The sequence below is a fragment of the Hemiscyllium ocellatum genome, chromosome 35 (genome assembly GCF_020745735.1).
Source record: "Hemiscyllium ocellatum isolate sHemOce1 chromosome 35, sHemOce1.pat.X.cur, whole genome shotgun sequence".
NCBI classification, from domain to species: domain Eukaryota; kingdom Metazoa; phylum Chordata; class Chondrichthyes; order Orectolobiformes; family Hemiscylliidae; genus Hemiscyllium; species Hemiscyllium ocellatum.
The window spans coordinates 40459690-40486064 of NC_083435.1; the positions used below are offsets into that span (position 1 = coordinate 40459690).

General features: G+C 42.2%; 1 pseudogene; it reads left to right on the top strand.

The window, feature by feature from the left end:
* The first annotated feature begins 1785 nt into the window (after window positions 1–1785).
* On the top strand, window positions 1786–21664 carry LOC132832647 (zinc finger protein 91-like; annotated as a pseudogene).
* Window positions 21665–26375: the final 4711 nt, after the last annotated feature.

A 26375-nucleotide genomic window follows, 5' to 3' on the forward strand; every position in this document is an offset into this window, starting at 1 on the left:
TGTTTTGGATGGAGAGGTAGAGTCTGAAACATGATCAGAGAGAGATCACATGACCTAGTTTGTGGGCAGGACACAGATTTGAATGCTTTTCTTTCTTTCTCTGAAACACCTTTCATTAAACCTCCTGAGCTAGAAGCACTGGAACATCTTTCCATCATGAAGTACACGTCTTCATTGATGCATCCAAGAATTCTTAGAATCTACCACCAATGTTCCAGATAAAAAGAACTGAGGTAATCAAACCTGATTCAGTTTGAAATCCCTGTGCCAAAGTGACTTCATTTAACACCAATTTCATGAAGCTATGAATAATTATTTTATCTAAATTTAAAAGTTGCTGAATCAAAGCACTTTTAAAGTAACACTCAGCAGAGTTTCAGCTTTTCCAGGTCGGGAGGTTTGTGTGTGTCAGGACAGTTATAGATATTTGCAATGTCCAATTCTTTAGCTAATAGGCTTTAGACCTTCCTTTGAATATGTTTTGTTTGCAATGAACAAGTTCTTCTCTTAATACTGAAGGAACTAGCTGATTTCTGCTTGATCCTGAGATAAATACTATCTGATACCTATATCATTAGCAATATCACCCCCATTTTCAGTTCAGACTGTTGTGGAGGAATGTGAATATGGAAGAATGGCACAAGAAAAAGAATCAGTTCTGTTCTCCGAATTCAGTCATGACAGTGCTTTAAAAATTCAGATAAAAGACAGAACTCCTCAGCAGGTTATGCAGCACCTGTAGAGAGAAACAGAGTAAATATTTCAGCTCAAAGGCTCACCAGAGGTCAGTTGGAATGTGGGTAGCTCTTCCTTTGGTCAGTGAGCAGCCCTCACCTCCCCTTTACCAGCACAACCCACCTACACCAGTGACTCCTCTCCCACATCAAATGCAACATCCCTCATTACCTTCCCTCAGAGTTGATCAATCTCCTGAGTGACAGATTCAGTCCCAAGTCATTCCCCAAGGACTGTCTCTCTCTGATTATCGTCTTACTCCCCAAATCAGAGTCAATTCATGGACAAATTCACCCACTCAGGCCCAGAGCTATTTCCCAAGGAATACCCATTCCCCAAGCAGTTGCCTCTTCCAGTCTCTTTGCTGATTCTCTCTACCACATCCCTCCTGAATCACCCCCTCCGATGTCCATCTCTGATAAGTCTGTCTCCTCTTTCCCTTTCAGAAATAAGACTGACATTATTCATCCGCCACTTCCCACATTCTCCAACTAGCCCTCCTGAACACACCGACATTTATGCTGCACTTCCCTAATTATGAACTTGTATCTATTTTTTGCTTTCATTCCTACTTCCTCTCAAAGCTTCTCCAAGATCAGCATTTTCCAGAGGCCCAACTCCTCTTCCCATTCATTCCTTTTCTGCCCCTTTCCTGTATGTGTGCTGATGCCATCACTGCAGAGTTCTGATCTGCTTCAAACACATCCGAGGATACACGTCCCACACTGATGCTATCAGTTTGAAATCCTCTGAAGATCAAGAATGCTATTCCCACACTAGAAATCTCTGTCAAACATTTCCCAGGGGAACTGAGACAGCAGCTGCAATAAGTGAGGTATTATTCAGATGGGACAGTGACAAGTTTAAATCCCCACCTGATCTGCTGCTCAAAGTCACCTCCATTTCCCCGGTCAGTTTCCCAAGTTTCAGGAAACTCAAGTTGCTCCAGAAATATTTGGATTGACTGTGAGAGACGTCAATCAGAGAGTCCACCCACTCTGCCCATTGTCTCCTCTTCCTCTTCCAGAGCTGGTTCACTTCCTATAGGGACTGAAAACCAAGTGAGGAGATGGTGAGTGAAGGAGCAGCTTTTATACAAATTGTATCCCATAATATCCACACCAATCTTCAGGCAGTCTGACTATCCTGTGGGTAATCAGGGGTGGAAATGTCCCTTATGCTGTGTGAGAAGATCCAGCTGAGAGAGCTGTTTACTCGGTGCTTTGTGCTGAACTGTGTGACTGGAGCTGTGTGTTGGATATTGAGTGTGTTTATTGGAAGCATTTCCCTCTGATTTCCAGGCTGAGTTTTGTTGATGGCTCATTCCTGAATAGGAGAAGACGAGGTGTAATTATTTGGGAGATGCAGAGTGTCTCAGGAATCTTACTGATTTTCTAATGTTGAGTTGTGTGTGTGTTGGGAGCAGGTTGTTATCCTGTGGACTGTCTGTGTTTTGGGATTTTGGTGTTGTCTGTCTTTTCAAATCCCTTAAAGATTTCTCACTCCCCAACCTCAAGTATCCCACCCCTCACCCCCATCTCTATTGTTCTCAGGCAAGATTATTATCTGTGGAGAGAGAAACTGAATCAACGTTTTGATCCTGATGACTCTCTTCCGTACAGATGCTACGACACCTGCTGACTATCTTTGGCACATTTTGTTTTAATGTGATATTCAGCGTTTGGGGTGCTTTGTTTTTTGGCAAGGGGAGAACTTGAATTGATATAGAATCTTTCACAAGCACCATTTGTCCAAATATACTTGCCGGACAAGTTTTGAAATGTGGTCATATTGTTCTGTAGGAAACATGGCATCTAATGTGTGATGGGAGTGATGAGATAATATATTTTTTAAATAGTGTTGGTTGAGTTGTTGTTACATAGATGATGATAACCTTTAAGAGATGAGAATTTAGGAAATCTTTCAGGAATCACATGAAAACGTTTCATATTAGAAATAATTGCCTCAGCAATCCTGACAAGGTAGCAAGTATACTAAATGATAGAAAAGATAGGCACCCATTTCAAGACTAACACTCCACAATTTGTACTGTTTGTCCTGCTATCTGCAGAATGGAAACCAGACCAACATCTATCTTAGTTTCCATTGATTTCTCCCTGTTTTACTGAATTGTAATTTTGACTGACTGTTAAAACTTGCCTCTCTAAATTTCTCTAAATTTTCAGAGAAGTTTGGAACTGACTGTCAATACTGACACTCCCTCGAGTGTTCCCTTCTCAGAGAACATCAGGATGAATGTTTTGTAGCAGTTTTTGAGTGGCACGTTAGCTCAGCAGTTAGCACTGCTGCCTCACAGCATCAGGGACCTGGGTTCAATTCCAGACTCAGGCAGACTGTCTGTGTGGAGTTTGTCTCTGGGGGTTTCCTCCAGGTGCTCCACTTTCCTCCCACAGTCCAAAGATGTGCAGGTTAGGTAGATTGGCCATGCTAAATTGCCAATAGTGTCCAGGGATGTGCAGGCTAGGTTGGTTAGCCATGGGAAATGCAGGCTTACGGGGTTAGGGTAGAGGGGTGAGTTTGGGTGGGGTGCTCTTTGGAGGGTTGGTGTGGTCTGGTTGGGCTGAATGGCCTGTTTCCACACTGTAGGATTCTATGATCTTCTATGATCGAACGTTTCTCCACTAGGTAATCAGTAAAATACCACGTGGACTACCATGGGGTCCTTTCCCACAATGGCTGTTGTTTCAAACGCAGGGAAATAAATGTCAAGATTACAAAAAGATGTTTCTCCAGTGAGGGCAATTCTCTTGCATTTGCTGCTGATCGGCTCAATCACCTTCATTCAGGCTGAGCCAGGACATTGGGATAGGCAATGAGTTTGTGGAGGACAAAAGGAAGGGAATACAAGAGTCAGAAGGTGAGCTGATGAGCGCTTGAAGCTGGACTCAACTAGGGGTTCAGATGATTAGACTAGTCGTTGCTCATTGGAAGAGGTTCTGAGTTGGCAAGCGTTGGCATTTAAGAAGCAGCAATTCAGTGAATAGATCAGGGGATCTGAGATTCTCTCCCCTGCATGTGTGTAGGGTCCTCCAAAGAATTATAGTGAAGATGGGAGAGCAGGCCATATCAGCCCAAGCAACTTATCACAGATGTACGATGGTGCGGGAGGAGGCCATTTGTGCCTGCACTGGCTCAATTATCTAACAGCAATCTCCTGCATTTCCCCCTTATCCCTGCACAGCATGACCATCCAAAATAATCCAACGCCCTCTTGAATGCTCTAAGTGAACCAACTCCACCATATTTCCAGGCAATGTATCCATACCTCACACCATCTTGTCTGAAAAAGACTTTGTTCTCACAGCACTCTTGCTTATTTGTCCTTCACTTTAAACTGATGACCTCTCATTCTTGTTTTCTTACAAGCAGACACAGCTTTCCCTACTTATTGTATCCAGCTTGCTCATTATTTTGAATCCATCAATCAAATCTGCTCTCAGAATTCTTCATTCCAAGGTAACAGTGCCAACCTCTACAATCTATCCTCATAACTGAAGTGTCTCATTCCTGGAACCATTCTTGAGAACTGCTTTTGCACACTCTCCAATGTATTCAAATCTTTCGTATCATGTGGTGCCCACAATTGTACACAATACTCCAGCTGAGGTCTAACAAGTGTCAGGTACAAGTTCAACATTACCTCTCCGCTAATGTACTCTATGTCCCTGTAAATGAAGCCAGGAACACTGTGTGATTTATTTACTGCTGTCTCCACCTGTCCTGCCACCTTCAATGATCTGTGTACAGGTACATCGAGGTCCTTCTGCTCCTTAACCCTTTAGAATGTTACACCCTATTTTATATTACCTTTCAGTGTTCTTCTGACCAAAGTGCATCACCTCACACTTCTCTGCATTGTACCTCATCTGCCAGCTATCCAACCACAGCATCAACTTGTCAATGTCCTTTTGGAGTTTTACACAGTCCTCCTCAACAATTTAGAATTCTTCCAAGTTTAGTGTCATCTGCAAACTCAGAAATTATCCCCAGCACACCAAGATTCAGTTCAGTATTTTACATTGAGAAAAGTGAGAGTTTCAATACTGACCACCCCCCAAAAAAGAACTCCATTACAAACCTTACAAAAGCTCAAAAAATATCAATTGACCATTATTTTCTGCTTTCAATCACTCAACTGATTTTGTATCTGCATTGCCACGGTCCCTCCTATACTATGACCGGTAACTTCCCTCACAAGTTTATTGTGTGTAACTGTATCAATTATCTTCTGGAAATCCATGTATACCACATCAACAGCATTCCGCTCATCAAGCCTTTCTGTTAACTCTTCAAAAAACCCCCGCACATTAGTTAAATGTGATTTTCCCTTTAGAAATCCATGCTGCCTCTTCCTAATCAACCAATCTTTCTCAACTTAACTACTGATTCTAAACCAAATAATTATTTTGAGACGTTTCCCCACTATCCAACCTAAACTAACAAGTTTGTAATTGTCCAGGTTAACCTAACAGTATTGTTTTGAACAAGACCACAATGTTTGCAATCTTGGAATCCTATGCACCTTGCAGGAGTCTGGGGAAGCCTGAAATTATACAGCCACTGCCTCCTCACATTCTATCCTTGGTGCCTTCAAATCCTTGGATGATTCTCACCTAGTCCTGGGGTCCTTAATGCCTACAATCTATCTAAGACTAGTACTTCATTCAATCTGAACTCTTCTAGTAACAGAGGTTCTTCCTCTGTCACCATGGCTGGGCAGCATCCTCTTGTAAAGCCAGATGTAAAAGATTCATTTAACCCCTCAACAATGCCCCATTTCTCCATCTGTACGTCTTCTTTGATTGCGCCTACTTCTTTAACTACTCTTTACTGTTTATATGACTATTGAAGATTTGCTTCTTTGTCTCCACCTCTCATAAGCACAGGTTTTTTGTGTGTGTGTGTCCCCGTATACCTTTACAGTGAGTAAACCACACATAACACTCCCCCTTCTCCACACAAAGACTATCCACAGGCTGGAAGTGAAAGAACAACAAGAGGAGTCAGCCTCTTCAAAGAACCAGAGGTAGCTGAAGGAAATCATACTTTCCTTTTCCTCTTTTACAGAAGGATTGCACCATTCTACACCAGAGAATACAGAGAAGGTAGACACTGTATTCATTCCTGCCCGAAACGTCAATTTTCCTGCTCCTCGGATGCTACCTGACCTGTTGTGATTTTCCAGCACCACTTCAATCTTAACTAAAGATCCTGACCATCACCCAAGGAACAACTGCTCAGCTGTGGAAAGACATCCAATTCCTTCACAGCTTTGCTCAACACAGAGAAGGCTGGGCAGTGAAACTATCATCTGGAAATCGGTCGGGTCAGGGGAGCTTTGACATATCATCAGATCTGAAAGTGGCCAGTGGTGTGGAGCCTTCCAACAGAACCTGCCTTTCTGAAGGTGGGTGATCGGTCAGGGTGAGGCTGGGAAGAAGAATGAATACAGTCCAAGTGTTGTGAGAGCTTCAACTATTCATCAAGCCTTGTGACTCACTGACTCAATCCTACAGGAGAGAGGCTGTTTAAGTGTGAGGTGTATGGGGAGAGCTCAGCAGGTCATTGAGATTTGTCAACATGCAAGATCCATCTGTGGTACCAGAGCTAAACAACTACATGGAGAAGAAACCATTCAAGTGTGAGGTGTGTGACCGAGCCTTTTCACATCCATCAACGCTCATGCAACACCGACGCATTCATACAGGGGAGAAACCATTCACATGTGAGGTGTGTGACAAATCATTCTCACGGTCATCACACTTTCGTGTACACCAACGAATTCACACTGGGGAGAAACCATTCACCTGCGAGGTGTGCAGCAAATCCTTCTCAGAGTCAGCGACCCTCCGCAAACATCAACGCATTCACACAGGGGAGAAACCATTCACGTGTGAGGTATGTGATAAGTCATTCTCACGGTCATCAATCCTCCGGGCACACCGACATACTCACAGTGGGGAGAAGCTGTTCACCTGCAAGGTGTGTCATAAAGCCTTCACACTGTCATCAAACCTCATGCGACATCAGACAGTGCACACTGGGGAGAAACCCTTCAAGTGTGAGGTGTGTGACAAAGCTTTTGCAATATCGACAAGGCTCCTCATTCACCAGAGCATACATACAGAGGAGAAACCCTTTCGGTGTGAGGTTTGTGAGATGGCTTTCACCCAGTATTCCCATCTCCTGACACACCAGAGGATTCACACAGGGGAGAAACCATTTAAGTGTGAGGTGTGTGAACGAGCCTTCACACAGTCATCGACCCTCATGCAACATCGACGCATTCACACTGGGGAGAAACCATTCACATGTGAAGTCTGCAACAAATCATTCTCGCAGCTAACAAATCTCCGTGCACACCAGCGCATTCACACAGGGGAGAAACCGTTCAGATGCCAATTGTGTGACAAATCATTCTCACGGTCATCAACCCTCCGTGACCATCAGCGCATTCATACAGGGGAGAAGCCATTTACATGTGAGATGTGTGACAAAGCCTTCAGACACTTTTCGACACTCCTAGTTCATCAGAGAATCCACACAGAGAAGTAATTCAGAAGTAATATTTCCAACAAACATTTCCTGAAGTTTTCAAGCCTCCTGAACACCTTTCAGTTTATCCAGGAATGAAACCATCCAGGTGTGAGGTTGTGAAAAGGCTTTCATTCAGTCAGACTATAGTTTGTCTTGCAACACACTCACTCACAACAGAGAAATCCTGTCAGTGTGAGTTCTCTCAAAACACCTTCATACATTTGTAAGACCTCCTGAAATATCAGTGATCCCTCATGGGAGACAAACTCTTTCCGTTTTGTATCATTTGCAAATTTGGAATTTGCATCCTGTGCATCATTTGGTAAGGTCAGGAAAGGCAAGGATTCCTAACCCTGAGTGCTGGGCAATTCCAGGAAAAACATTGCCTCAGCCTGAAAAACATCTGTTAATTATTACTCTCTGTTTCCTGTCACTCGGCCAGTTTTGTAAACATTCTGTCCCTTTTATTCCTTGTGCTATATGTTTGCTCACATGTTTGTTGGGTGTAGTACTTTAATAGACATCATTTTGAAGTCCATATCTGCAATATTTCTCTTGTCAACCCTCCTTGTTTGTTAAATACAAATTACCCTTAATTTATTTTTATTTGTTCATGGAATGTCGACATCGCTGGCTGGGTCAGTATTTATTGTCCATTCTGCATTGCCCAGAAGGCATTTGAAAGTCAATCACATTGCAGTCAGTCTGGAGTCACATGTAGGTCAGACCAGATATGGATGGTCGAGTTGCTTTCCTAAAGGGCATTAGTGAACCAGAAAGGTTTTTTACAACAATCAGCAACGGTGGCATGGTCATCATTTGGCCAGTTTTAAATTCCAGTGTTTTATTGAATTCATATTTCGCCATCTGCTGTGGTGGGATTTGAACCGATGTCCTGATGGCTGTAGCCTGGGTTTTTAGATTACTGGTCCAGAGACGTTACCCAGTATGCCACTGCCTCCCCAGGTTAATAAATTCATTTTGGCTTTAATTATTCCACAGTTGTCCAGGTGACCATTAAATCTTCCTTGAACAATTCTTTCTAGAAGTTTCCCCACCACCAGAATTAAACTAATTGGCCTTTAGTTGCTGGTCTTACCTTTGTACTGTTTTTTGACAAGGATGTATCATTTGCAGTTCTCCAGTTCTCTGTAACCATTCCCAGTGTCAGGAATTCGGGAAGGATATGGCCATTGTCTCAAGACAGTTTTCACTTTACCTTCTCCTCAGGCAAGGGTTTAAGTTGAGAAGGAGGGATCATCATGGAGGACATCGTGGTGTAATAACGATGTGACATGTTCACCTTACACTCTTTCAAGATTCATTTCATGTTCTGAAAAAGATTCATTAATTTTCAAATGCTTGATTATTTTGCTTAAATCAAGTTGTGGTCCAAGCTGAATATTATATTGTCTGTCTGTTCTCTTTTAGCTTAACTCCAAACTATTTGATTTGACAGCATGGTGTGTTCCTATTCACCAAAACACTCAGGATCTTACTGTAAGAGTCCAGTATACAATACAAGGGTCAGTGCCACTGTGGGCCTTGGTATACTTTCTTCATCAATTGATTTATAATTTCCAGTTTACAGGAAGCAGAATATTTCCCTCAGAAAGTATTACTTGCATTTATATACCAACTTCCACGATCCCAAGGCAATGAAAAGCATCTTAACAGCCAAGGAAGTGTTTTCTGAAATGTAATGTGCACATATGATTTCATAAATCATACGCACCTACAAATGGCAATGTGTCAACCTCCTTGCTCAAATCTCTGGAGTGAGAATTGAATCCAGAACCTTCTGACTCACAGATGAGTGTAACTCACCCACAACTGACAACAACTTACACCTGTCTGTGATATTTAGTTTCCAAGTAGTTTAGTTCCCACAGCTGTGTTAGAATGCTTTTCCTCCTGTAAACAAGAAGCCTGAAAGACTTCACTTATAGTAACTAGATAGAGCTGTAAGTGTCAGTGTTGTCTTTGTGTCTGGGTTCCTGAAGCTGTGAAAGGTGGTAAAACCCTTGGTTACAGAAGTGAAAACTGATGGAAAAATGGGCAGATTCCAGGAATGAGGAAGAATCCACAGACTAGATACTGATAGAGGATACCCCATGTAAAACAAAAACCCAAACAATTTAAAATTCTATGAGCTCAAGTACACCCCAGAACAACCATTTACTATCTTAAAATCTCTGGTATTACTCAATAAGACAATACAATATACCCTCCCGCATTAGATGCACTGTTGTTTAAGGGCTTCAGGATCTTGTTACAACTTTGTGAAGGTGTCTTGGAGCTCCACACCATTAAGCATAAATAGCACAATATTGATGGAGTTATAACACTAGACTGGAATCTTTGGACATAAGAACTTTAGAGACTCTGACTTTAGAGACTCCTTATCTCTTGTAACTTTTTGTCACAGGCTAACATGTACAGTCGTATTTCATACGAAAGTATAATAAATAGTGTCAATTTGAAGTCTAAACCTGAAGTTAGTTCTTGCCTTTGTCTTCTCGACCCATCTTCTTGAGCCTAAACTTCTATAATATGATATTAAAACACAACAAAATTTGGTGGCAATAATGTGATTCATTGTGTGGAAAGTCATGACAACAGTGAAAATCAAGGAACAGACCTGAGATTGTCTAGTGAAGAGAAGAATTCAAGAGAAATAATTTTTCAAGAAATCATTGGTGTAACTTTCAGAGTAGCTGATAACAGGAAGAGTCACAGAGGAAAAATCTCCAAAAAGACCACAACAACACTAGAAGTCTCAGAAAGCCTTTCTAGCCAGTAATTGGTGAAACAAGTCTCTTAAAAATAAAACAGAAAGAACAGTTAAAGCCCACAAGCATCTAAGGGAATTAATCCAGATGGAATGATTGCAATAAGAGTGGCCAATTCAAAAGGCACCCAAAGCAATATAGATACCTTAAGGGAAGGGATCAAAACATGCTGTGACACTCTGAAAAAATGCCTTAGGGTGCAGAGTTAAGACTTCTAAAAGTGAGTTAACAAATCTCTGAACTATTTGCTCAATTGCAAAAATAACAGCAGTTGTTAAAATTCAGACAGAATCTTAATTCTGATTGAAAAGGAAGAAAAAGAAATCAGGTACAAAAAATTGTTATTGAAATTTGAAGTACCAAAGCCCTAACAGTGAAGTTAATGAAATCTTTATTATGTTGATCATTTGAAATATAAATTTAATTATTTAGCAGCTAAGATACTTTATCAATTTTATTCATTAAATATCAGAGAAAGAAAATATTTGTGAATCTGACCATGTGATGTCAAAATCAGTGCAATGCAGGAAAACATTGGGTGAACAACTTCACTGTAAATATCTTTGATACAGTCCAAAAAAATTATTGAAGTGTTGTGCGAAACCATTTTAAGAAAGTTTCTGCCCATAGATCCTTTAGAAATCATTCAGCCATCTTGGAAAAGGAATATCTTCATTAATCTTTATGATGACCCCATAATTGTTAAAGGAAACCTGAACTTTATACTGAAAACAGCATTTAAATGTTTCTGCTGTTTAACAGCTTTTAGTTTTATTACAATAATAAGTCTTTAAAGCAATAAAGATTCAACAACTTTAGTCAACAGAATAAAAACCAAAAGAACTGCTGATGCTGGAAATCAGAAACTAAAACAGAAATTGCTGGAAAAGCCCAGCAGTTCTGGTAACATCTGTGGTGAGAAATCAGGTAACGTTTTGGGTTCAGTGACCCTTCCTCAGAACTTTAATCAACACTGGATACAATAAGATGACAACTAGAGTGTAGTAAAGAAGTTTTGGCAGTTACATGGGCCTGTGAAAAATTTCTGGAATGCTTTCTGGGTCCTAAAATCATGATTGAGGTTGTTAATAGATTTTTAGTCTCTTTTCTTGTTGAAAAAGAGCAAGCAAAACTGTTTCATTTACAACAGTTCAGGCTTTACAGACTCTCATCAGGGCTCAGTCTATCTAAGTTAGATACTATTTCAAGACTCATGGTTGATTTATTCATATATGAGTGCTTCTGGGTCTGTTGTACTCTCCCACACTCAGAAACAGCGCTGTCTTGGTCAGCCTCACCAAATAACCTTAACGACATCAGAGAGGAACTAAAGCAGGATCACAGTCCATTGTTGACTGTAAGCTTGCACCCAATGCTAGCCTGGAGCTCGGTTCACAGACTGTGTCACAGAGACTGAGTTGAACAGCAATGCTTCATTATTGTCAAAGATTTGTTGGCAATTCCCTGTTACTTGCAAGGTGACATTCTTCAGAAGAGTCACCAAGGGCATTTAGATATATGCAAATACTGAGCAATAGGTTGATGGCCAAGGATCTCAAAACAGTTATTGCTAATTGTAACCCATATGCTATACATTAGTAATAAATGACGGGAACAGCTTTTCCTACCAAATTTCCTGATAGGCCTTGTTTCTGTTTGCCCATGTTTATCTATGAGAGTGGTTCTTACCTCCTTGTGGTCAACCAGTTGTGCACCAAAAGTGCCAGTACATCTAATGGACTGCTAAATGCCACAAAATGCTCGTACCTCCAATAGATCTCCAGCAGTGTGCCACTCCAAAACACCAGTACCTCTTGTGCATCACCAGTGGGGTGCTATGAAGTACCAGATCCCATTCCAGGCATGCCAGCAGAGCAACTATTCTCTGATCTGTTGGAAGCCAGCACACATCTATCAACTTTTTTCTAAGTGTTTCTACTTTTTGTCACGAATGTTTCTATTCCAGCCATCGAGAAGGATGAATCAATATGAAGACCTGGGGAGGGTTAGGAGAGATGAGGAATAACTGTACTGTGAAGTTTATACAAACAAGTAACCCAAGTAATTGAGAATGGATGTAACTGATAATCAATGTTGATGATTTTTAAAAATTCATTCATAGAATGTAGGCATCACTGGCTAGGCCAGCATTTATTGCCCATTTCTAATTGTCCAGGGGGACACAAAGAGTCAAATCACATTGCTATGGGTCTGGAGTCACAGATTGGGTAAGGGTGGCAGTTTCCTTCATTAAAGGACATTAGTGAACCAAATGGGTTTTTTCTGACAATTGGCAATAAATTCATGGTCATCATTAGACTCTTAATTCCAGATTTTCTTTATTGAATTCAAATTCTACCATCTGCTGTGGCTAGATTCGAACTTGGGTCCTTGGAATAACAGTTCAGTGATAATATAACTAAACTATCACCCCTCCTGCAGGAAGGGGGATAAAAGTTTGGAGAGAGGTGTTGTGAAGATTTTAGGGCACTGAAGTAACCTTAAGAGGTCACAGAGCTCCACATCACTGAACCTAAATACTACCATGTGGGTGGTGTTCGAACACCAACACTACACTGGGACTCTTAGATAATAGAGCTTTCTGAAGAACATTTGTACATGAAGACATGAAGAAGATAGTTAATTTTTTACTTAATGTATCTAAGTTACTGTCTGGTATAACCATGATTGCTATGGAGCAATATTTCATATAAAAGTGTAATAACTAAGTGTTACTTTGAAGTCTAAGCTTCAAGACAGTTCTTCATTTTACCTTCTCCTCAATCAATTTGTCTTGAATGTGTGGCATCAAATCACATGATAAAAGAGTTGTATTTGAAAAACACACCCCCCTGGATGAAATAAAATCTCTCTCATCCTTCCGTAAATTGTTTGAAACTGAGTTCTTATTCCCTTAAACATATTCTCACTAAACTGCTGACTACCTAACTTTGCCTTCTGGTCCCCATGTTTGCCAAGATTGTTCATTGTTCACTCTCTTCAGATATTGTCCTTCACTGTTTTTAATCTGTTTCGTCACCCTCTCTGAAAAAAACCCTTGACCTCTCCATCCTTGCAAACTGATGTGCCATCTCCAACCTCTCTTTCCTCTCTAAAGTCCTTGAACATGTGATCACCCTCCAAAAGTTGTAAAGCAACTTGGGGCTGGAGAGAGACAAGGGGCAGAATGAGGTGTCAGGCAGGCATGCAGCATCAGGTCAGGGATAGGAGGCCAGAGGAAAGGCCTAATGAGTTGGGAGGAATAACATTCCAAGTCGGTCCTCCAGTCACAAAATCAATGTTCACATCACAGTCACTCTGTAGCACAGATTGTCTCTCACACAGTCACTTCCTGATCTTCCCTTATGTGTCCCCAATTTCTTGTGCCACCCTCTTTCCGAAGTTCCCTATCTCCTCAGTGCTGTTGTTCCAGTGACCCCCTGCCCCTTAAGCCTCCCTCCTTCCTCAGTCCTCACCTTTCTTTATACCCTTCTTTGTACCTTCTACCTTGCTTCTTGTACATGTGCTGATCTCATCATTACATGTCATCACTGCCTTGAATGCTGTGATTTAGAGATGCCGGTATTGGACTGGGGTGTACAAAGTTAAAAATCACACTACACCAGCTTATAGTCCAACAGGTTTATTTGGAAGCACTAAGATTGTAAGACATGGAATTTATAGAAAAAGCTTTAATTGCTATAAATTCTGTGTCTTACAATCATATTCTCCACAATCACCTGATGAAGGAGCAGCGCTCCGAAAGCTAGTGCTTCCAAATGGACCTGTTGGACTATAACGTGGTGTTGTGTGATTTTTAACTTTGGATGCTGTGGGTCCTCCTCTTCGAAGCTGCTATCAAACACATCCGAGGATACACATCCCACACTGATGTCAGTTTGAAAATCTCTTCCCACACTGGAAATCTCTGTCAACCATTTCCCAGGGGAACTGAGACAGCAGCTGCAATAAGTGAGGTTTTATTCAGATGGTACAGTGACAAATTTAAATTCCCACCTGATCTGCTGCTCAAAGTCACCTCCATTTCCCCGGTCAGTTTCCCAAGTTTCAGGAAACTCATGTTGCTCCAGAAATATTTGTATTGACTGTGAGAGACGTCAATCAGAGAGCCCACCCACTCTGCCCATTGTCTCCTCTTCCTCTTCCAGAGCTGGTTCACTTCCTATAGGGACTGAAAACCAAGTGAGGAGATGGTGAGTGAAGGAGCAGCTTTTATACAAATTGTATCCCATAATATCCACACCAATCTTCAGGCAGTCTGACTATCCTGTGGGTAATCAGGGGTGGAAATGTCCCTTATGCTGTGTGAGAAGATCCAGCTGAGAGAGCTGTTTACTCGGTGCTTTGTGCTGAACTGTGTGACTGGAGCTGTGTGTTGGATATTGAGTGTGTTTATTGGAAGCATTTCCCTCTGATTTCCAGGCTCAGTTTTGTTAATGCCTCATTTCTGAACGTGAGAAGATGAGATGACATTATCTGGGAAGTGCAGAGCGTCTGAGGGTTCTTACTGATTTCCTGTTGTTGTGTTCTGTGTGTGTTGGAGCTGGATATTATCCTGTGGACTGTGAAATAATGAATTGTGGAAGAGGAGACAATGAGCAGAGTGGGTGGACTCTCTGATTGACGTCCCTCACAGTCAATACAAATATTTCTGGAGCAACATGAATTTCCTGAAACTTGGGAAACTGACCGGGGAAATGGAGGTGACTTTGAGCAGCAGATCAGGTGGGGATTTAAACTTGTCACTGTCCTCTTAACATACTGAAATCTTTCATCTGATCACCGATTAACCTTCTAAACTCTGGGAATATAACCCTAGTTTGTTCATCGTTCCTCATCATGTAACCTTTGCAGACTGGGAATCATTTTGGTAAATCTATACTGCACTTCCTCCAAAACTTTCCTGTGATGAAGTGTACAGCACTGCTCCCAGCATTCCAGCTGTGGTCATTTCAGGGCCCTATGTCACTAAAACATGACTTTCTACCACATTGTATTCTTTTCCTTAAGGTATAAAGGCCAGCATTTCATTTGCTTTTTGTTATTTTCTGCACAGGTCATGATATATTAATGATCTCTGTACCTGGGTCCCCAAGCCTCTTTGAACCTCTGTTGTTTCCAGTATTTCATCTTTTATAAATCCCTGTTCTTTCATTTGCATCCAATGTGCCATTATCGAAATCCATTTGTCCCCAATTCGGCCATTTCCTTAATCTACCAGTGTCTCTTCATAATTTGTTGTTTCCACGTACAATGTTATCACAAGCCCTTGTCCTGGGTCATTTTTAAATGTGTTGATGTGGTTATGTGTCCTAATGTCTACATTTTTCAATGATGATAGCAAAAAACACTTGCAGCGCCGCCACCAGTCAGCAGAGCTAAGGTAGTTCTATAATGTCAGAGATAGCACAGAACTATCATGCACTGTCCAAAGGTTAACACTGAGTAAATGCAGCACTGTCGGGGGTACTGTACTGAGGGAGAGCTGAACTGTGAGAAAAGTGGCACTGGAGGAGCAGCTGTGAAAAAGTGCTGCACTCTCTGAGGAACTTTCGCAATTGAAGGTAATATTTGTTTCACACAAGTGTCAGGTAGTGACAATTTCTGTAAGAGACAATGTAACCAATTGTCTCTTGATATAATCACATTACCATCACTGACCCCCCCCCCACCACCACCACCACCACCACCACACACACCCCCAACCTGCCCCGGCGTTCCTCCTTCCCTCCTCCCCCAGCAAAAAACACACACACACAGCGTTGTCAGTATGCTCAGGACTATCACTGACAAACTGCTGAATTTTGCCTGCCATATAAACACTGTGGCTACAAGAACAGGTCAGAGGATAGAAACTTTTTGATGAGTAACTCATCTCCTGCTCCCCTTGATGCCTATTCAACAGAAAGTCAGGAGTGTGATGGCATATTCTCCATTTGCTTAAAAGAACACAACTTCAACTCCACTCAAGAAACTTAACAATATTCTTGACAAAGCAGTCCAACTAATGGGCACCATATTCAGCACCTTACAACTAATCCGTCACCACCATCTAATCCACAATGGCAGGAATGTGTACCATCTAAACCATGCAATGCAGCAACTTACCAAGGCTTTGACACAACCTTCCAAACCCACCACCACTACCACCCAGAAGGAGAAGGACAGGGGAGGATTCTCTTCTAAGGCACACACCCATGTGTTGGAATTATATCACTGTTCCTTCACTGTTGCTGGGGTGAAATCAGGAAACTCCCTTCTTGTCAGCATTGGATGTGTCTCTCCATCTCAAGGGCTACAGCAGCAAGAGGGCAGCTCACTATCATCTTCTCCAGGGCAATTATAGAGGGGCAGCAATTGATGTTGCAGGAACAACAATGACATTCTGTAAAAATATGGCTAAAAATAAACTGAGGAGGAGGCCTTTTCAGAAAAGGATGAGAAAGATTTGGAGGAACTCATGTTTCTGTTTCCTGTTCCTGTTTTACAGAAGGATTGCACTGTACTACACCAAAGAATGCAGAGAGGATACAGACACTGCAGATGGATCTTGACCATCACCCAAGGAACTGTGGGAAAACATCCCATCCCTTCATAGCATTGCTCAACCGCAGAGAAGGTTGGGTAATAAAACCATCATCTGGAAATCAGTCTGGTCTGGGGAACTTTGACATATCATCAGATCTGAAAGTGGCCAGTGGTGTGGAGCCTTCCATCAGAACCAACCTTTCTGAAGGTTCAGCTGTGGCTGATCGGTCAGGGTGAGGCTGGGAAGAAGTGTGAGTGGCTCCAAGTGTGATGAGAGCTTCAATCATTCATCGAGCCTCATGAACCACTGGCTCGTTCTACAGACTGTTCAAGTGTGAGATGTGAGAGGAAGATTCCACAAGCTCAATACTGTCTCTTAAACCCACAAGTTGCAGCTGTTATACAACTGTTAACACAATGGCAGCTACATGAAAGAGAAACCATTCAATTGTGAGGTGTGCCACAAAGTTTTTACAAAGTCATCAACCCTCATGAATCACACAGAAGAGAACCAGATTGAACGTGATGTGTGCGATCAGGTGTTTGCACAACCATCAAGCCTGCACATTCCCAAGCAAACTCATTCTGTGGGGACACAATATATGTATGAGATGTGTGACAAATCATTCTCTGAGTCTTTAACCCTGCGCAGACATCAACGCATTCACACCAAGGAAAAGCTTTTCATGTGTAAGGTATGTGACAAATCATTCACACAGTCATCGAACCTGCTTGTACACCAACGCATTCACACTGGAGAGAAACCATTCACGTGCAACGTGTGTGTCAGATCATTCTCAAACCTATCAACCCTGAACAAACACCAGCTAATTCACACAGGCGAGAAACCGTTCTCATGTAAGGCGTGTGGTAAATCCTTTGTGCAGTCATCGACCCTCCGAGTGCACCAACGTACTCACACAGGGGAGAAACCATTCAAATGTGAGTTGTGTGAGAAATCATTCTCGGCATCATCAAGTCTCTGTAAACACCAACGGATCCACAGTGGGGAGAGACCATTCACATGTGAGGTGTGTGGGAAATCATTCTCATCATCATCAAACCTCTATTCACATCACCGCATTCACACAGGGGAGAAACCTTTCAAGTGCAAGGTGTGTGACAAATCATTTACAGAGTCTTCGACCCTGCACAGACACCAACGCATTCACACAAGTGAAAAGCCTTTTACATGTGAGGTGTGTCACAAATCATTTGCGCAGTTATCAATCCTGCTTGTGCACAAACGCATTCACACTGGGGAGAAACCATTCACTTGCAATGTGTGTATCAAATCATTCTCAAACTTATCAACTCTGAACAACCATCAACACATTCACACAGGTGAGAAACCATTCTCGTGCAAGGTGTGCGGTAAGTCTTTTGCACAGTCATCGAGCCTCCTTGTGCACCAACATATTCACACGGGGGAGAAACCATTCACGTGCAAAGTGTGTGTCAAATCATTCTCCAGTTCTTCAACCTCCCGTTTACATGAACGTATTCACATTGGGGAGAAACCATTCAAATGTGTGGTGTGTGACAAATCATTCTCAGCCTCATCAAGCCTCCGTGTACATCAACGTATTCACACACGGGAGAAACTATTTACGTGTGAGGTGTGTGGTAAATCATTCCCTGATTCATCGAGACTCCTGCTTCATCAGAGGATTCACACGCAGGAGAAACCATTCACATGTGAGGTGTGAGAAATCATTCTCGGTGTCATCACGCCTCCAAGTACACCAAAGTATTCATACAGGGGAGAAACCATTCAAGTGTGATGTATGCATAAATCATTCTCGCAGACATTGACTCTGCGTCTACACCAAAGGATTCACACAGGGGAAAAACCATTCACATCTAAGGTGTGTGATAAATCATTTTCATGGTCAGAGAACCTCTGCAGACACCACCGCATTCACACAGGGGAGAAACCATTCACGTGTGAAGTGTGTGACAAATCATTCTTGGACTCCTCAAGACACCTATTCCATCAGAGGATTCACATGGGAGAGAAACCATTCAGATGTGAGGTGTGTGGCAAATTATTCTCGTCATCATCAAATCTCTGCTCACATCAACAGATTCGCCCAGAGGAGAAACCTTTCAAGTGTGAGGTGTGTGATAAAACTTTCCCACACTCAAAATTGCTCTGCACTCACCAACAAACCCACACAGGGGAGAGCCAAATCAACCAAGTTGTGTGAAAGTCATTCTTGTGGTTAGGTACACCTGCACAGGAGAGAAATCATTCATGTTGAATGGATGCAAGAAATTGTTCTCAAGATCGAGAGAATACACACGGGTGTCATTCTTCAAGATCTTTGTGATGAATTTTTCATTATGTTCTCCACCAAGCGGCTCACATTGAAGGATTCACACAGAGAATCTCTTTAGATGTAATGTTTGTGAGTATATCTCCTCATCATTAATACGTGAACACAGGGGAGGTTCCAGTGCTTTTTAGATTAGATTACTTACAGTGTGGAAACAGGCCCTTCGGCCCAACAAGTCCACACCGACCTGCCAAAGCGCAACCCACCCATACCCCTACATTTACCCCTTACCTAACACTACGGGCAATTTAGCATGGCCAATTCACCTGACCTGCACATCTTTGGACTGTGGGAGGAAACCGGAGCACCCGGAGGAAACCCACGCAGACACGGGGAGAACGTGCAAACTCCACACAGACAGTTGCCTGAGGCGGGAATTGAACCCGGGTCTCTGGCGCTGTGAGGCAGCAGTGCTAACCACTGTGCCACCGTGCTCTGAACTGTGACAGGAAACGTTGGTCCACTTAGAGCATTGGTGAACTTACACAAGAATGACTGAATGAAGTTCTTTATAACTTATCCTCAAGAGTGTTTCCCTGTACCCAGTCTCACTGTGCAGGATGTTCAGTGGGACTGGGACACAGAACAAGAAGCAGCTTTCACTCCCATCAAACAACTAGTGATGACATCACCAGTGCTGAGGGATGATGATGTAACAATGGAGTCACCCTGCAGTGTGATGTCAGTGAAACAGGACTTGGAGTAACCCCCAGGCAGTGAGGACAACCCGCTGTGTTTGTACCCAGAGGGTTTACACAAACTGAACAACACTACAGTGGTTAGGAACATAGGAACAGGAAAGGGCTGTTCAGCCCTTTGAGCATGTTCTGTGGTTCAGTGAGATTATGGCTGATCTGTGGCCTAACTCCATATATTTTGGGATTATATTGAACAGAAATCATCTATCTTAGATTTAAAATTAACAACTGATTCAGCATCAACTGCCATTTGTGGAAGAGAGTTCCAAACATCTTACACCCTCTGGGCTTCTGAACATCTCCCCTGAATGATTAGACCCTAATTTTTAGATACGGCCCTAAGTTGTGGAATCCCCAACCAGTGGAAATAGTTTATCTTTATCTGTTCAGAAAGATATGCTGACTATTGTTTTTTGCTTGGAAGCATCTCAACCTGAACCTGTTTGAAGAGAAAACGTGATGGTAGAGCCTGACCACAAAGCAATTCAAAGTTTCTTTCTCAAACCACTTCTATTTGCGACAAACCACTGCTAAAAGATGTACTTCATTGTAGAGCTATCATTTGGAAGTGAAGGATAACAAGAGAAGCAGATGGACATTGATGACATGCCATTGAGAGCTACATTCTCTTGGAAGGAAGTTGATGTTGGTATACAGTGTAGAATATTCAAGATTCAACAAGGAACAGCAGCATGACAAGCTCTGTAAACCATTAACCCAACAGAGACATTGACCTAGATCTTCTGCAGTCTGGATTATTGGAAAACAGACAAACAACTCAAGATGTACATTGTGGTCACTTCTGACTCCTGACACATTGAGCCCCACCCCCACCCCAGCACTCCATCTTCTCCCTGACTTCACCCTCCTCATCCTTGACTCTCCCCTCACCCAACTCAACAACCCCCATGTCCCAAGTCGATAAGTTGCCACAACCGCATGTCTAACCTGACACAGCCTGACTGTCCCTCAGTGGTCAAATGTGCATACCAGCAACTAGCCCCTGATCTGGCTACTCACATTTGAGCACCCCCAATCCAATCATGACTCTCCTCACACTCTACTTTCCCACTAAGCCTATCCACATCCCAATCTACCTCGGGGATTCCCACACCGATTCCCTTCACTGCTGTCTGTGTGGATTCCTGCACTGATTCCCCTCACTGCTGTCTGTGTGGATTCCTGCACTGATTCCTTTCACTGCTGTCTGTGTGGATTCTGTTCCTGACATCCCAGACAGCCCATGGATGAAGCTTGAGTAGATTCTCTGGAACTGATTCTCTGTCGGCTACTATTCGGCCAGCAAGGAGTTGGAGCAGCTGATGTCATTGACTCCCAGTGAGATTGTAGAATATCTGAAAGCACATTTCAGTCATCATGACATTCCTGACACTGCGATCTGTGACAATGATCTCAGTTCATAACTGAAGACTTCAGACACTTCATTCACTCCTGAAGGAGCAGCGCTCCGAAAGCTAGTGCTTCCAAATAAACCTATTGGACTATAACCTGATATGGTATGATTTTTAACTTTGTACAGTCCAGTCCAACACCAGCGTCTCCAAATCATCACAATCTTCGAGGTATGGTCTAACTCATGCCTTGTATAGTTCTAACATGGTTTCTCTGAGCTATTCCATTTGAAGTAAGCCAACATTCCTCTGGTATTTCCTGTAAGATGACTGCTCCCTGACCCTAGTTTTTAAGAAAATGTTTAAAGTACTATTTGTTAGAAATTTACAGAGGGACTATCATTAAAATTGGTTGTCCTCTTCACCTAACCTGAGACAATGATAAGGGGTGGTCTATTATTTATTAAATGACCATCTTCCATGTAATGTTTAAGTATGGAATGCCACAGGTTCATTATAAATATCTCAACATAACTCAAATCATTTGCAGATTCACTGGATTTGGTCACATCCATTTCAGATTCACAGCTCAACAAGTCTCACTCCCCTGGTGATCAAAGTTTGAAGGACATTCTTTCAATCTGTTAAGAGTGTTATACCTGTAACGAGTAAAGTTTGAATGTTGTCTTCACTTGTTGAAATAAGAACTACCTATCTTTTCAGGAATTATTTAGCTTCATGATTTGTACTCTTTGTATAACCACTAATTAATGTTTTCTCACTGTATAAATCCATGCATATTTAAATTGTTTCATCTAGTTATTTGTATCTAAACTCCATTTAGGTATGGGGAGTATACTTGATTAGATTCCCTACAATGTGGAAACAGGCCATTTGGCAAAACAAGTCAACACCAACCCTATGAAGAGTAACCCACCCAGACCCATTTCCCTCTGACTAATGTACCTAACACTATGGGCAATTCACTTGACCTGCAAATCTTTGGATTGTGGGAGGAAACTCATGCAGACACAGGGATAATGTGCAAATTCCATGCTGGCAGTCAAACCCAGGTCCCTGGTGTTGTGAGGCAGTAGTGCTAACCACTGAGCTGCCATGCTTGCTGGAGGTGCCACTGAATGTTTACAATATCCAGGGAACATTACAATCTTGCTGAAAAAAAGGAATTTAGAGGAGGGGGATATTCGCAATTGTTTTCTTCCTTTGGATAGGTGACAAGTTGGATTCCATGGGCCCAAGTTAAGTGTCATGGAGTCCAGCTCCTTATAGCTGAAGTTGAGGGGAATTAGGCAAGGAATATACCTGATCTCAATAGCTGAAGGTATGGATTTACCATTGTAAGACAACAGCAGACATCCTGAACAACCAACAACAACTCAAACATGTATCATGAGAAAAGCTGATTGCTTTAAAGATCACGTATGCAATGCACGTGTAAGGATAGACAGAATTGGAACAGGCAAGAGAAAGAAACAGATTTTGTTGTTCCTATACACTTTTATGAACTTTTTTTTGTGTGTCATAGATTGAAAAAGATACTTCGTGCAATTTTTGCCTCTTTTTTGTGGAAAGGGAAAATGTCGAAAGGGAAAATAAAACACTTGTTACTGTTAAAAGAAAAATAGTTCATTATTATGAGCTTGTCCCTGAAATATTTAGGACTAAGGAACCCGATGAGTTACTTGGAGAATTAGCAAAGGAAGAAAAAGGTGACGTGGACCGAGGGTTTCAAACACTGATGTTAGGGAGAAATTTTGAGAACATGAGGGAGATTGTGATTATGAAAGAATTCTGAAATAGTATTCCAGACTTACCGAAAAGTCCAAGAAACAGGAGCTCTGCCAGACGGTGTTTCACATGTTCCATGTGGAGAAGTCATATGGAAATTAGAAAAGAAGATAGAAAAGATTTTAGGTTTTGGAAAGAACAGCAAAATAATAAAACAAAGGCTGGAATGTGAAGAAAATCATACGCTTTCAACATAATATGAATGGACACAATAAAGCCAATTGTTGGTAGTTAAATGAGAGATCGATTTCAGCAGTAGGAATGTCTAAGGAATCGTCAGGAAGGGGTCTGTCAGGAAACAAAATAGGTATTAAATCTAATGTAGGAGCAACATTGGAGCATTTTCCTTTGGAGCTTGCCAGGAAGGTATAGTGAACACTAGGGCAGTGAAGAAAATTCTTCCTCAGTTATTAATGAAGAGAATCTGACCATTGGAGGTTATTAATGCTTTATTTTAAAGGGAAAGGTACTTCTAAACAAAGAGGTAAACCAATAAAGATATCATGTGACACTAGAACAAGTCAGTCACTGATGCTATTTAATAAACCAAGTTGCATTCCAAAAAGGCAAATGAAGGAGGAGATATTAATTGGAGATATACACAGAAGTTACAAACTTTCCATTTTAGGTTAATGAGTGACTCAATAAGAGTACCGCAACAAATCCTGAAAAAAAATGTTCACTTCATCGTGGAGTATTACATGACTGGTTCAAAAATGTTGAAACAACATGTAGAAGTGAAAGAAACTAAGATTCTTCAGGAGAAACAATTGTCTGGCAGAAGGCAGAGAATGGGGATAAAAGGATGGAAGCCAGTGACTAGTGGTGTTCCACAAGGCTCAGTGTCGGGACCATAATGTTTCACTTTATACATTAATGATCTGGATGAAGGAACGAAGGGCACCCTGGTTAAGTTTGCAGATGATCCAAAGATAGTTGGAAGGACAGGTAGTATTGAGGAGGCAGGGAGGCTGCAGTAAGACTTAGGCTCGGAGAGAGCATCTTGATCGACTGTGTCAGACCGAAAATCCAGGAGTGGTCATTGTATCTTTTTAGTAGTTATGGATGTTCGAACAACTTTCCTGGGGCAAAATGAAGGCAAAAATGACAGTGGGAAAGTTAGTTCAATTTTTACAAGATATGGATTACTCAAACAAACACAATCAGATCCAGGTTCAAATTTTTAATATCATTTAGTATCTCCCCCATCTCCTACAGTTCCACATGTAGGCAACCTTGCTGACCTTAATGTATTTGTGGAACTCTTCAGATTCTCCTTAGCCTTATTTGCCCTTTTGAATTCCCTTTTAAGTATACTCCTGCTGCCCTATACTCCATCAGGATTCACTTGATCTCGGCTGTCTAAACCAGACAAATATGCCCTTCTTTTTCTTGACTAAAACCACAATTTCTCTAGTCATCCAGAATTCCCCACATCTACCAACCATACTGAGAACATACTCTTGTTCTCTCATTTTTGATGGCTTCCCACTTTCCAGCCATCCCTTTACCTGCAAATATCTGTCCCCAATCAATTTTCCAAAGTTCTTGCCAAATACCATCAAAATTGGCCTTCCTCCAATTTAGAACTCTGACTTTTAGATAAGTTCAATTCTTTTCCATCACTATTTTAAAACTAATAGAATTATGATCACTTGCCCAAAGTGCTCCCCCACTGACACCTCAGTCACCTGCCCTGTCTTATTTCCCAAGAGTAGGGCAAGTTTTGCACCTTCTCTAGTAGGTACACCCACATACTGAATCAGAAAATTGTCTTGCATAACTCTTCTCCATCCAAACCCTTAACACTATGGCAGTCCCAGTTGATGTTTGAAAAGTTAAAACCCCTGACCATTATTTTTACTATTACACTCTATTATTCTTACAGAGAACTGAGATCTCCTTACAAATTTGCTTCTCAATTTCCTGCTGACTACTGGGCGGTCTGTAGTCCAATCCCAATAAGATGATCATTCTTTTCTTATTTCGTAGCTCCACAAAAAAATCACTGGACATTGTCCCTGGAAGCTTCTCCCTAAGTGTAGCTGTAATGATGTGGAGATGCAGGTGTTGGACTGGGTAGACAAAGTTAAAAGTCACATAACACCAGGTTATCGAACAGTAGGTTTATTTGCAAATACAGGCTTTCAGAGCGCTGCTCCTCCGTCAGGTCACTTGTGGAGCAGGATCATAGGACACAGCTGTAATGCTATCCCTTATCAAAAACACCACTCCCCCTCTATTACTACCCTTTCTATCCTTCCTGTGGCATCCATACCCTGGAATATTAAGCGGCCAGTCCTGTCCATTTCTGAGTCATGTTTCTGTAATACTTATGCTATCCCAGTCACATGTTCCTAACCGTGGCCTGAATTTGTCTGCCTTAGCTGTCAGACCTCTTGCATTGAAATAAATGCAGTTTAACTTATTAGTCCTACCTCATACCTCACTCTCTACTTTGCTCCTTTCCTAAGTGCATGAGCCTCAGACTGATTCTTTATCTCAATATTGTTCTGGTGTTCCCTCACTCCCCACAAAGTTTTAATCCTCCCACAGGGCTCAAGCAAATCTCCCCGCCAAAATATCAGCCCCCTTCCTATTTAGGTGCAACCAGTCTTTCTTCTACAGGTCATTTCTGCCCAGAAGAGATTCCAATGATCCAAAAATGTGTCTGCTTCTCTCCTGCCCCAGTTCCTCTGCCACCCATTAATCTGCTCTGTCCTCCTCTTCCTATTCTCACTAGCACATGGCACAAGGAGTAATCCAGATATTACTACCCTCAGGGTCAAAGAGAATGGTGCTGGAAAAGCATAACAGGTCAGGCAGCATCTGAGGAGCAGGAGAATCGATGTTTCGGGCATAAGCCCTTCGTCACTAAGGCAGCGCCGATACAGTCATCGATGTAGCAGAGGAACAGGTGGGGAATGGTTCCAGTGTAGCTGCAGATGATGGATTGTTCCTCCTACCCAACAAAGAGACAGGCATAACTGGGGTCCATGTGGGTGCCCATGGCCACCCTTTTGGTCTGGAGCAGGTGTGAGAATTGGAAGGAGAAATGGTTGCGGGTGAGGATCAGTTCAGCCAATCGAATGAGCGTGGGGGTGGAAGGGTACTGGTTGGGTCAGTGTAAGAGGAAGAAACAGAGGCCTGGAGGCCTTCGTCATGACAGGTGCATGTGTACAGGGACTGGATGTCCATGGTGAAGATAAGGCATTGAGAGCCAGGGAAATGAAAGACATGAAGGAGGTGGATGGCATGGATGGTGTCCTGAATGTAGGTGAGGAGTTCCTGGACTAAGGGGGACGGGATAGTGATGAAGGACTTATGCCCGAAATGTCAATACTCCAGCTCCTCGGATGCTGCCTGACTGTCTGTGCTTTCCCAGCACCATACCCTTCAACTCTGATCTCTAGCATCTGCAATCTTCACTTTCTCCTCGTTGATTACTTCCCTCAGGATCTACTTTTTAACCTCCTGCCTAATTGCCTATGTTCTCTCATCAGAACCTCATCCTTTTCTTTTCCTATGTTGTTGGTTCCAATG